This window comes from Erinaceus europaeus, chromosome 9 (assembly GCF_950295315.1).
Source record: "Erinaceus europaeus chromosome 9, mEriEur2.1, whole genome shotgun sequence".
Classification (NCBI taxonomy): Eukaryota; Metazoa; Chordata; class Mammalia; order Eulipotyphla; family Erinaceidae; genus Erinaceus; species Erinaceus europaeus.
In genome coordinates, this window is record NC_080170.1 from 69,348,573 (window position 1) to 69,361,134 (window position 12,562).

At 40.8% G+C, this 12,562-nt stretch overlaps 1 pseudogene; it reads left to right on the forward strand.

Annotated features, from left to right (window-relative positions):
• Positions 1-7,131: 7,131 nt before the first annotated feature.
• On the forward strand, positions 7,132-8,628 carry LOC132540430 (cytochrome b-like; annotated as a pseudogene).
• Positions 8,629-12,562: the final 3,934 nt, after the last annotated feature.

A 12,562-nucleotide genomic window follows, 5' to 3' on the forward strand; every position in this document is an offset into this window, starting at 1 on the left:
GGGCTCAGGTGGGGTCTGCTCAGATCCTTGTCCCACAGGGGCTTCCTCCCCTGCTGTCTGAAGCTGCTCTAGCAAGAGAGTGCTGTGGGCAGAGCTCAGCTTTAAGGAACATTTTCCTCTGTGAGAAGGAGTGGGGGACCCCTGGGCCTGGGGTTCCAACAGTAAAGGGAGAGCGGGATGCACACTGCTGAGGAGCTAGTCACCCAGGGTGGGTCTGCTTTAGTCTAAAGTTGTTCTCACCCCATTGCCAGACAACCCCACTTTCCCTCTTCTTCCCCACACCCCCATTGCTGAGGAGACTTGGCTGCCCAAAAGTGGCCTTCGTGCTCTTCCCCAGGTCATGACTTAAGGCTCCACTTCAAGATGGCGGCACCAGTGCAAGACAGTCCACAGTTCTCAGCGACCACCTGCCCCAGAGCAGCACCATGGAGGACGGCACTTGGCAGAGGACTCTACAGACACCACATCAGAAGAGAAGAAGCTGCACCCTTCCCCATCATGTACTCTTTGTGTACCCCCTAAGGAAGCATGTAAACTGTAGATTATAAAGTGTAAACTGTAAACTCCTGTGGGGCCACCTGGTACCTTCAGCCAGTAGCCTCTCCTGCTGGAAATTAAACATGTACCTTTTTAATGCACTCTTTTTGCCTGGGCTCCTTGCTTTCTCCCCACAGCCTTAGCAGGGTTAGGCAGAATTTGGGAGGGAGGGCTTGGAAGGAAGGTAGTGCAGAATGGCATCCCAGGAACACAGCTACTCTCTTCCCTGATCCAGCTTTCTTGTCCATTTTCCAGCTACGGCATAATCTCCCTAGACAATAAGTTGGATCCACCTGCATATCAAATGTCAGGCTCATGAAAAGAAAAAATAAAAGTGTCCTGGAGCCCCACTTGCCCAGAACCCGCCCCACTAGGGAGAGAGAGAGACAGGCTGGGAGTATGGATTGACCTGCCAATGCCCATGTTCAGCGGGGAAGTAATTACAGAAGCCAGACGTTCCACATTCTGATATTGGGCCCTTACTTCCAGAGTGTTAAAAAATAGGAATGCTATCTATGAGGGGAGGTGAAAGGATATGGAGTTCTGGAGGTGGGAACCGTGTGGAGTTGTATCCCTCTTATCCTATGTTTTATTATCAGTGTTTCCTTAGTAAAAATTAAAAAAAATATTTTGGATACCTATGTTTAACATAGTAGTATAACTTTGTGATTGTCACTGAAAGGAGGTTTCATCAGTTTATTAATTCATATGGTAATTCCTTTTCGAAATTAACTATACCAAAATGTCACAATTGAGACAGTAATAATTAGTTGTTTCTGAGGTATAAAAAATAAATTTTAGTTCCATAGCACCACAGGCAAAAATATTAACACTAAGATCTTATAAGCCATGCAAAATAGAGCACAGTGACAAATTATAGGTATTAAAAAACAAAACCTTAAAATATTCCAAATCACATTTATTACACGATTCTTCTTCTGAGAAGTCACTCGTTAATTAAACTTTCACTTACAAACTTTCAACAGTTGTCTCTAAATAACGATAGTATTGTCTTTACTATGTTCAATTTTTTACTATGTTCAAAAATAACGATAGTATTGTCTTTACTATGTTCTCCAAATAACGATGGTATTGTCTTTACTGTGTTTATTTAATTTTTACTTGATGGAGACCTTAATGGATTACTGTACTGTTGTTGACACATGAATATAAATTTTCATGTGCTCTTGAAACTCTCATTACCAAGTTTTCGACCATCATGCACCAGGACCTCAAGACTCTTCTCCTCCTTCCTCTGAGCCCTTGGCTTTGGTGTAGGACACCATGAGAATCATGAAAAACTTCTATGAAGAACTATAAGCCACCAACATAGAGAATATGGAAGAAATGGAACAATTTCTAGAAACATATGCCCTTCCAAAACTGAACCAAGAAGAACTACAAAATCTAAATGCACCAATCACAGACAAAGAAATTGAAACCATTATTAAGAACCTCCCCAACAACAAAAGTCCTGGACCAGATGGCTCCACAAACAAATTTTACAAAACTTTCAGGAAACAGTTAGTACCCATACCTCTTAAGCTTTTCCATAAGATTGAAGAAACAGGAATACTCCCTTCCACCTTCTATGAAGCCAACATCACCCTGATACCAAAAGCTGATAAGGACAGAAAAAAAAATAGGAAAACTACAGACCAATATCTCTGATGAACATAGATGCCAAAATATTAAACAAGATCTTGGCCAACCGGATACAGCAGCATATCAAAAAGATCGTTCATCACGACCAAGTGGGATTCATCCCAGGAATGCAAGGCTGGTTCAACACCAGTAAGTCAATCAATGTCATTCACCACATCAGTAATAGGGACTGGCATAAGGATCTCGGTTCAAGCCCCCGGCTCCCCACCTGCAGGGGAGTCGCTTCAAGGGCAGTGAAGCAGGTCTGCAGGTGTCTATCTTTCTCTCCCCTCTCTCTCTGTCTTCCCCATTTCTCTCTGTTCTATCCAACAACAAAGCAATGTCAACAGTGGCAATAATAACCGCAACGAGGCTGCAACAACTAGGGCAACAAAAAGGGGGGTAATGGCCTCCAGGAGCGGTGGATTCATGGTGCAGGCACCGAGCCCAACAATAACCCTGGAGGAAAAAAAAATAGGAATGCTATCTGTCAGGGGAGGTGATGGGATATAGAGTTCTGGTGGTGGGAACTGTGTGGAGTTGTACCCCTCTTATCATATGTTTGTTATCAGTGTTTCCTTAGTATAAATAAAAAAATATTTTGGATACCTACATTTAACATAGTAGTATAACTTTGTGATTGTCACTGAAAGGGGCTTGCATCAGTTTATTAATTCATATGGTAATTCTTTACAAAATTAACTATACCAAAATGACACAATTGAGACAGTAATAATTAGTTGTTTCTGAGATATAAAAAATAAATTTTGGTTCAATAGCACCACAATCAAAAATATTAACACTAAGATCTTATAAGTCATGCAAAATAGAGCACAGTGACAAATTATAGGTATTTAAAAAACAAAACCTTAAAATATTCCAAATCACTTCACATTTTTATACCATTCTTCTTCTGATAAGTCACTAGTTAATTAAACTTTTACTTACAAACTTTCAACAGTTGTCTCCAAATAACGATAGTATTGTCTTTACTATGTTCAATGTTTTACTATGTTCAAAAATAACGATGGTATTGTCTTTACTATGATCTACAAATAAAGATAGTATTGTCTTTACTATGTTTATTTAATTTTTACTTGATGGAGACCGTAATGGATTACTGTACAGTTGTTAACACATGAGTATAAATTTTCATGTGCTCTTGACACTCTCACTACCAACTTTTCGACCATCATGCACCAGGACCTCAAGACTCTTCTCCTCCTTCCTCTGAGCCCTTGACTTTGGTGTAGGACACCATGCGAATCATGTGAAACTTCTATGAAGAACTATAAGCGACCAAGCTACAGAATCTGGAAGAAATGGAACAATTCCTAGAAACATATGCCCTTCCAAAACTGAACCAAGAAGAACTACAAAATCTAAATGCACCAATCACAGACAAAGAAATTGACACCGTTATTAAGAACCTCCCCAACAACAAAAGTCCTGGACCAGACGGCTTCACAAACGAATTCTACAAAACTTTCAGGAAACAGTTAGTACCCATACCTCTTAAGCTTTTCCATAAGATTGAAGAAACAGGAATACTCCCTTCCACCTTCTATGAAGCCAATATCACCCTGATACCAAAAGCTGATAGGGAGAGAAAAAAAAAAAGGAAAACTACAGACCAATATCTCTGATGAACATAGATGCCAAAATATTAAACAAGATCTTGGCCAAATGGATACTGCAGCATATTTAAAAGATTGTTCATCACAACCATTTGGGATTCATCCCAGGAATGCAAGACGGTTCATCATCCGTAAGTCAATCAATGTCATTCACCACATCAATAATAGCAAAGCCAAAAACCACATGATTATCTCAATAGATGCAGAGAAAGCCTTTGACAAAATCCAACACCCATTCATGCTCAAAACTCTACAAAAATGGGAATAGATGGGAAATTTCTCAAGATAGTGGAGTCTATATATAGCAAACCTACAGCCAACATCATACTCAATGGAAAGAAGCTGAAAGCATTGCCCCACAAATCAGGGACTGGACAGGGCTGTCCACTGTCCCTGTTACTCCTCAACATAGTATTGGAAGTTCTTGCCATAGCAATCAGGCAAGAGAAAGAAATCAAAATAATACAGATTGGAAGGGAAGAAGTCAAGCTCTCACTATTTCCAGATGATATGATAGTATACATAGAAAAACCTAAAGACTCCAGCAGAAAACTACTGGGAATTATGAGGCAATACAGAAAAGTATCAGGCTACAAAATCAATGTACAAAAATCAGTGGCATTTCTTTATGAAACATTAAATCTGAAGAAGACATCCAGAAATCACTCCCATTTACTGTTTCAGCAAAATCAATCAAATACCTAGGAATCAAGTTGACCAAAGAAGTGAAAGACTTGTATACTGAAAAGTATTCAGTCGCTACTCAAGGAAATAGAAACTGATATAAAGAAATGGAAAGATATCCCATGCTCATGGATTGGAAGAATAAATATCATTAAAATGAATATTCTCCCCAGAGCCATATACAAATTTAATGCAATACCCATCAAAGTTACTCCAAGCTCCTTTAAGAGAATAGAACAAACACTACAATCATTTATCTGGAACCTGAAAACACCTAGAATTGCCAAAAGCATCTTGAGGAAAAGAAACAGAAATGGAGGCATCACACTCCCAGACATTAAACTATATTATAAAGCCATCCTCATCAAAAAAGCATGGTACTGGAACAAAAATAGGCACACAGGCCAGTGGAACAGAAGTGAAAGCCCAGAAATAATTCCCCACACCTATGGACATCTAAACTTTGATAAGGGGGCCCAAAGGATTAAATGGAAAAAGGAGGCTCTCTTCAATAAATGGGGCTGGGAAAACTGGGTTGTAACATGCAGAAGAATGAAATTGAACCAGTTTATCTCACCAGAAACAAAAATCAACTCCAAATGGATCAAAGACCAGGATGTCAGACCAGAAACAATCAAATACTTAGAGGAAAACATTGGTGAAACACTTTCCCTCCTACACCTCAAGGACATTTTTGATGAATCAAACCCAATTGCAAGGAAGACTAACGCAGAAACAAACCATTGGGACAACATCAAATTGAAAAGCTTCTGCACATCCAAAGAAACTATTAAACAAAGAGCCCCCTCACAGAATGTGAGAAGATCTTCACATGCCATAACAGACAAGAAACTAATCACCAAAATATATAAAGAGCTCAGCAAACTTAGCGCCAAAAAAGCAAATGACCCCATCCAAAAATGAGTAGAGGATACGAACAAAACATTCACCTCAGGGGAGATCTAAAAGGCTAACAAACATATGAAAAACTGTTCTAGGTCACTGATTGTCAGAAAAATGCAAATTAAGACAACACTAAGATGCCACCTCACTCCTGTAAGAATGGCATACATCAAAAAGGACAGCAGCAACAAATGCTGGAGAGGTTGTGGGGACAGAGGAACCCTTCTGCATTGCTGGTGGGAATGTAAATTGGTACAGCCTCTGTGGAGAGCCATCTGGAAAACTCTCACAAGGCTAAGAATGGACCTTCCATATGATCCAGTAATTCCTTTCCTGGGATTATACCCCAAGGACTCCATAACACCCAACCAAAAAGAGGTGTGTACGCCTTTGTTCATAGCCGCACAATTCCTAATAGCTAAAACCTGAAAGCAACCCAGGTGCGGAACAACAGATGAGTGGCTGAGAAAGCTGTGGTATATATACACAGTGGAATACTTAGCAGCTATCAAGAACAATGAACCCACTTTCTCTGACCCATCTTGGACAGAGCTAGAAGGAATTATGTCAGGTGAGCTAAGTCAGAAAGATAAAGATGAGTATGGGATGATCCCACTCATCAACAGAAGTTGACTAAGAAGATCTGAAAGGGAAACTAAAAGCAGGACCTGACCAAATTGTAAGTAGGGCACCAAAGTAAAAACCCTGTGATGAGGGGTAGACATGCAGCTTTCTGGCCCAGTGGGGGGGTGGGAGTGGCTGGGAGGGATGGGTCACAGTCTTTTGGTGGTTGGAATGGTGTTTATGTATGCTCCTAGTAAAATTAATTGTATGTCTCGAAGTTTTTTAAAACACAGACTGAATCTTTTTAATACATAGGCTGTGTATTTGATTTTGCGGACTCTCTCAAAATCCTAGACCAAGTAGATCAGAAGCAACCAATAGCACAGCTATATATAAGATACTGTGTACTGTACAGCAAACCCTAACAAAAGGACTTTTCAAAGTTAACCCAATTACCAAATAATGTGATCATAACATTAACTATCAATTGTCTTTTGGAACCCTATGGCAGCAGGAACCTCACATCTCCACTACAGAGCCTCTACTTCCCCCAGTTTTGGAACTCTTGGATAGGGCCCACTTTCCCGTATGCCTCTCCCAATCCATATCAAATAATATTGCATCTGCTGATCACAACCTAATCAACACAACAATTGCCAACTCAACATGCTTCACTTCAGACTGAGTCCAGAGACTTCACGTGTGGAATGACAACCCTTCAGCTCCATTACTCAGGTGAGACCTTTCCTTTCATAGTATACTTTAATTCCATCTCAGGTGGTTCACTTTCTAACAAAGTCCCAAAACCTAGATATACACCAATTACTGTGAGAGAGAGCATATGTTCACACGTATCCATAAACTACTACAAAATATATACCTGAAAGCAGAAGTACACTAGAGTTTGCAGTGAGTATCCCCCTAACATTTCCTCTCCACTGTTGCAAGCTTTGGGTCTATTATTGCTCAACAATTTGTTTGGTTTTGTATGTTAACTCTCTTTTCAGACACCAGGTTCCAGATGTCATCAGGATGCCGGCCAGGCTTCCCTGGACTGAAGACCCCACCACTGTGTCCTGAAGCTCTGCTTCCCCAGAGACCCACCCTACTAGGGAAAGAGAGAGGCAGACTAGGAGTATGGACTGACCAGTCAACGCCAATGTTCAGCGGGGAAGCAATTACATAAGCCAGACCTTCCACCTTCTACAACCCACAATGACCCTGGGTCCATGCTCCCAGAGGGATAGAGAGTGGGACTGCTATCAGGGGAGGGGGTGGGATATGGAGATTGGATGGTGGGAATTGTGTGGAGTTGTACCCCTCCTACCCTATGGTTTTGTTAATTTAGCCTTTCTTAAATAAAAAAAGAAGAAAATCCTACGAATCCCATTAAAAATTAGACTAAATAATAATACTAAATAGTTTATCATAAATCTTGCACGATAGTAATCTCATGACCTATGATATGAAAAAACATTTGTGTAATTCAACTACAAGAATATAATGCTAAATCTATGAAAAACTCACCCACTAATAAAAATTCTTTATAATTCTTTCACTGATTTACCTACCCCATCAAATATCTCTTCTTGATGGAATTTCGGTTCTTTACTAGGCTTATGTCTAATTATGTAAATTACTACAGGCCTATTTCTAGCTATACACTATATATCATATACACTAAAAGCATTTCCATCAGTCACCCATATATGTTGAGACGTAAATTATGGTTGATTAAACTGCTATATTCATGCTAATGGGGCTTCCATATTTTTTTATCTGTCTTTTCTTACATATTGATCAAGGTCTTTATTATGATTCCTATATATTTACAGAAACATGAAATATCAGAATTATTTTGTTAATCGCTACTATAGCTACAGCTTTCATGGGTTACATTTTACCATGAGGACAAATATCCTTTTGAGGAGCTACAGTCATTACAAATTTATTAACTGCTATTCCTTATATTGGAACAGATCTAGTACAATGAATTTGAGGAGCATTTTCAGTAGATAAAGCTACTCTAACCCGTTTTTTCACTTTTCACTTTATTCTCCCATTTATTATTACTGCCCTCATAATAATCCACCCATTATTCCTTCATGAAACTGGTTCTAATAACCCTACAGGAATTATTTCAGAATCTGACAAAATTCCATTTTACCCTTATTATACTATAAAAGATATTCTAGGAATAGCCTCATTAATCTTTGTTTAAATAATATTAGCATTATTTTCCCCAGATCTTTTAGGTGAGCCAGACAATTATACCCCTGCTAACTCCTTAAATACACCCCCACACATCAAACCTGAGTGATATTTTCTATTTGCATATGCAATTCTTCCATCAATCCCCAACAAATTAGAGGGTGTCTTAGCATTATTCATATCTATCTTTATTTTATTTATTATACCTTCCCTACATACTTCAAAACAACGAAGTATAGCATTTTGACCTCTAAGTCAATGTGGTTTCTGACTACTAGTATCAGACCTAATAATTCTTACCTGAATCGGAAGCCAACCTGTAGAAGACCCATACATCATTACTGGCCAAGTAGCTTCAATTTATTACTTCTTTTCTAGTCTTATCTTAATACCTTTAATTGGCCTTATCGAAAACTATATACTTAAATGAAGAGTCTTTGTAGTATAAATATTAATACACTGGTTTGGTAAACCAAAGAAGTGGGAATACACCCTCCTGAGACACTCAAGGAAAAGACTACAGTCCTACCATCAACACCCAAAGCTGATATTCTTACTTAAACTATTCCCTGAATATACATATATTATAAGTATATAGATATGTAACATATAGATATGTAATAGTTACCATCGGAATTAACTATTGTTGGTGCACTAGGATGAACAAACTTACTATTACTATACACAAGGAGCTAGGTTCAAGGAGCTAGGTTCAAGCCCTCCAGTCCCTATCTACAGGGGAGGAACAATGACAAGCAGACCTGCAAGGCTTTATATATCTCTTCCTTTCCACTTCCCCTTCCTTCTCAATTTTTATCTTATCAATTATAATAAATCTTCAAAATCTTACTATTAGGTAGACTATTTGGAAAAGATTACATGACTATGTGGAAATTATAAATATTTACAATATTTATAAATATTAAACATTGATATTAATAAATATTAATTATAAATATAATATCCATATTTAAATATAATTATAATAAATATTTAAATATAAATTATATTTATAAAAATTAAATATTTATAAATGTTTTAAAAATATTTATTTATTATATAGGCAGCAGATGATTAGAATATAGAGAACATTATTAAGAACTTACTGTTGGTGACCCAGCCAGGACCGGGAGCGGCGCGTGGACTGAGCGACCATCTTTTCTGGACGCCAGGGAGTCAGGCGCCTCACCCTGAGAAGCCCTGGTGTGCCTTCCTCCATCCTGCTCTGGTAGGGCGCTGCAGCGGGAAATCCAGTGATTGGCTGGAAGCTGTTGCTCCTCCTCTGGCATGTGGAGCTGGGCGCACTGGGCAGCCAGGGCCCACTGTCGCTGGCACTTCGTCTTCCTGCTGGTCCACCAGAAACAGCGGAAGGCCTATGTGCTCGACTTCCAGCATGGCTTCTTGTGGGCTGTGGGGGGGTTGCAGCGGCATCAGTGGCCTGCTGCTTGCAGGCCTGCGAGCTGTGGGTGCGGAGGAGTGGTGGGCGGCTGGCTGGTGGTGGACTTCCTGCTCTGCCTGTTCCTGTGCATGTCGCCCTAGGTGCTGTGCTCCTGCCAGGACCAGCCATGAGCCCAGCGCGGCCCCCTCCCCTCCTTGCCCCATGAGCCCTGAGCAGGTGCTGCAAGGCGTGGCCCTGGCCTGAGGGAGTCCCATGACCCGGGATGGGTAGGCCAGGCACCTCCTCGGAGCGCCCCACAACAGCCTAGCTTCCCCACAGAGCCATGGACTACCTGCAGGTGTCACCCGAAGCTAGAGAAATAGCAGCCCTCAAGCACATGGACTGTGGTCCCGGATGCCTGGGGGGAGAGGAGCAGAGCAGAGCCAGGAGCTGGAGCCTCAGCACCCCAGGCCCCTGAACACCCTCAGGCCCCTTCCTCCTCTCAGCACCCCTAGGCCCCTGAATAGCCTCAGGCCTCCTCCTCCTTTCAGCACCCCAGGCCCCTGAACACCCTCAGGCCCTCTCCCCTCAGTACCCAATGCCCCTGAACCCCCTCAGGTACCCTCCTCTCAGCACCCCAGGCCCCTCAAACCCTCAGGCCCCGTCCTCATTTCAGCACCCCATGCCTCTGAACACCCTCAGGCCTCCTCCTCCCCTCAGGACCCCAGATCTCTGAACACCCTCAGGCCCCCTCCTCCTCTCAGCACCCAAGGCCCCTCAACATCCTCAGGTCTCCTCCTCCCCTCAGCACCCCAGGCCCCTGAATAATCTAAGACCCCCTCCTCTCAGCACCCCAGGCCCCTGAACACCCTCAGGTCGCCCCTCCTCTATGCACCCTAGGCCTCTGAACACCCTCAGGCCCCCTCCTCTCAGCACCCCAGACCCCTGGACACCCTCAGGCCACCTCCTCCCCTCAGCACCCAAGGCCCCTGAACACTCTCATCATGGTAAAATAAACATGAATGAAACATCATGGTAAAATTAATTTAACATGCTTGTGTACTGATTTGAAAGTTATGGAAGTGAAATGGAAGAAGTGAATAACTGGGTATAGTAGATTTTAGAAGAAAATCTAAATGTGTTATTATATTTTGAAATTAAGAAAACAAAAAGTAACTAGAGATACAAAAGAGTATATGTGAGAGAAAGGACATGACTTTTAAAATTTAAATTTATTTGTTTGATAGGGCAGAGAACATTTGAGAGAGGGAGAGAAAGAGAGAGACTGTAGCAGTGTTTCTTCATTCAAGGAGCTCCCGCCCTGAAGGTGCAGACTGAGGGCTTCAACCAGATTTTTGCACATGATAACATGTACCCTTATCTTGGTGTGCCACTGCCCCGCCTAAAGAACATAACTATTCTACACATGAATTTGTTGAAGAGTTTACTATGTAGCAAAAGTCTTTGACTATACCAAATGCAGCACAGGAGTCCATATGACAGAACAGTTTGGTTATGTGCCAGAAGTCTCATTCAGCAGTTACTTAGAAACATGTATATTTATAGACAAAGAAAACCGTAAAAATTGCATATGGTCTTCTGACCGTTTGAGCACTTAAATTTAACTGGAGAAGTGAAGTGGAAGCCAATTTAATCTCTTTTTTTCTCCCATTTTTAATACCTTTGTGGCACAATATTACACCTACTGTTACAATTTGCTGCTCTGAGTTAAATCCCTGATGGCCAGGCTCTGAGATTACTAAAACGAAAAGCTGGCGGATATAAGAGGGTAAAGGGTGGAACTTCCATGACAATTAGATGAAAAATCCCTTGCTATAGGGGAGGAAAATGTATGTTTCTAGTGAAAAAAAACTGAATTAATTAGTGTATAGTTGGTACCACACTTAAATTGAAGGTGCTGCTTGAGAGGTGTGTACTTTTATGTATGTTATTATTTTTTTTGCTAACATATTGAGTCATAATAGAAATAGTCAGATATCAATAAGCTGTTTATATGGTGACCATTTTCCTTCGCTTTCAGTTTTCCTTTTTCCTGCTGGCACTTCCCTGTTTATCCGATTTAATGTAATAAAATGCATAATTAATTTCTAAATGCTTCCATTGAGCGGTGCAATTTGTCAAGTTGAGTTGTTAACAGAATTAAGCTTTTCAGAGAAGGTGGGCTCATTGTTCTTGATAGCTGCATAGTATTCCATTGTGTATATATACCACAGCTTTCTCAGCCACTCATCTGTTGTTGGGCACCTGGGTTGCTTCCAGGTTTTAGCTATTATGAATTGTGCTGCTATTATGAATTGAGCAGCTGAGAAAGCTGTGGTATATATACACAATGGAATACTATGCAGCTATCAAACAATGAACCCACCTTCTCTGACCCAACTTGGACAGAGAAAGAAGGAATTATGTTAAGTGAGCTAAGTCAGAAAGATAAAGATGAGTATGGGATGATCCCACTCATCAACAGAAGTTGACTAAGAAGATCTGAAAGGGAAACTAAAAGCAGGACTTGACCAAATTGTAAGTAGGGCACCAAAGTAAAAACCCTGTGGTGAGGGGTAGACATGCAGCTTCCTGGGCCAGTGGGGGGTGGGAGTGGGTGGGAGGGATGGGTCACAGTCTTTTGGTGGTGGTAATGGTGTTTATGTACACTCCTAGCAAAATGTAGTCATATAAATCACTAGTTAATTAATATGAGAGGGGGGAAATCAATTGTGTCTCAAAGTTTTTCAAAACACAAACTGAATCTTTTTAATATATAGGCTGTGTATTTTATATGCAGACTCTCTCAATAGCCTAGACCAAGTATATCAGAAGCATCCAGTAGCACAGCTATATACAAGATACTGGGTACTGTACAGCAAACCATAACAAAAGGACTTTTCAAAGTTAATCCAATTAACAAATAATGTGATGATAACATTAACTATCGATTGTCTTTTTAACCCTAAGACAGCAGGAACCTCACATCTCCACTATAGAGCCC